Below are 1505 nucleotides of genomic sequence, written 5' to 3'. Positions count from 1 at the left end.
CCTCCCCTCCCCTCCCCTCCTCTCCCCTTTCTCCTTCTTCTTGGGCTATAATTGGGAAATTATAAAAACTCTAGAAGCTTTCTTATGAAAGCTATCAATTGGTTTTATAGTAATACTGAGTACATTGGACACTTTTTCTTCCATTCTTGAGATACTTTGCTAAGAGGAATATGTTCCAGCTCTATCCATGTAAACATGAAAGAGGTAAAGTCTCCATCTTTCTTTAAGGCTGCATAATATTCCATGGTGTACATATACCACAATTTATTGATCCATTCGTGGGTTGGTGGGCACTTGGACTTCTTCCATGACTTAGTAATTATGAATTGGGCTGAAATAAACATTCTGGTACATACATCTTTGTTATAATGTGATTCTTGGTCTTCTGGATCCAATGGCAGGTCTATTTTTAGATCTCTAAGTGTTCTCCAAACATCTTTCCAAAAGGGACGTATTAGTTTGCATTCCCACCAGCAGTGTAGAAATGTTCCCTTTTTTCCACATCCATGCCAACATCTCTGGTTTTGGGATTTTGTGATGTGGGCTAATCTTACTGGAGTTAGATGATATCTCAAAGTAGTTTTGATTTGCATTTCTCTGATGATCAAGGATGATGAGCATTTTTTCATGTGTCTGTAGGCCATGCGTCTGTCTTCTTCAGAGAAGTTTCTCTTTAAGTCCCTTGCCCACCCTGAGATGGGATCACTTGTTCTTTTCTTGCTAAAACGTTTGAGTACTCTGTGGATTCTGGTTATTAAACCTTTGTCAGTGACATAACCTGCAAATATCTTCTCCTATTCTGAGGAGAATAGTCTGTCTGCGTGCTTTACTTACTGTGTTCTTGGCTGTGCAGAAGCTTTTTAGTTTGATCAGGTCCCAGGAGTGTATTTTTGATGTTGCTTCAATTGCCCGGGGGAGGAGGGGTCCTCCTCATAAAATATTTGCCCAAGCCGATTTCTTTAAGAGTTTTCTCTGCACTTTCTTCTAGTGTTTTTATAGTTTCATGTCTTAAGTTTAAATCTTTAATCTAGTGAGAGTCTATCTTAGTTAATGGTGAGAGGTGTGGGTCCAGTTTCAGTCTTCTACAGGTCACCAGCCAATTCACCTAGCACCATTTGTTAAATAGGGAATATTTTCTCCACTGAATGTTTTTAATTGGCTTGTCAAAGATCAAATAACGGTAAGTGGCTGGGCTCATCTCTTGGTTCTCTGTTCTGTTCCATACATCTACCTCTCTGTTTTTGTGCCAGTACCATGCTGTTTTGATCAGTATCAATTTATAATATAGTCTGAGGTCTGGTAGCATATTTCCTCCTGCTTTATTTTTATTTCTGAGTAATGTCTTGGCTATTCGAGGTTTTTTCTGATTCCATATAAAACGAAGTATTATGTTTCGAGATCTTTAAAGTATGACAGTGGCGGCTCGGCACCTGTGGCCCAAGTGGCTAAGGCGTTAGCCACATACACCTAAGGTGGTGGGTTCGAATCCAGCCTGGGCCCACCAA

The 1505-nt window shown here is 39.9% G+C and overlaps 1 pseudogene; it reads right to left on the bottom strand.

The window, feature by feature from the left end:
* The window catches only part of LOC100965408, a 36209-nt pseudogene that overhangs the window by 33781 nt on the left and 923 nt on the right, over positions 1-1505 (bottom strand).

Source organism: Otolemur garnettii, unplaced genomic scaffold, assembly GCF_000181295.1.
Source record: "Otolemur garnettii isolate 467f Iridium unplaced genomic scaffold, OtoGar3 scaffold00058, whole genome shotgun sequence".
In the NCBI taxonomy this organism is placed as follows: Eukaryota; Metazoa; Chordata; class Mammalia; order Primates; family Galagidae; genus Otolemur; species Otolemur garnettii.
This window is presented reverse-complemented; position numbering and strand designations above follow the sequence as displayed.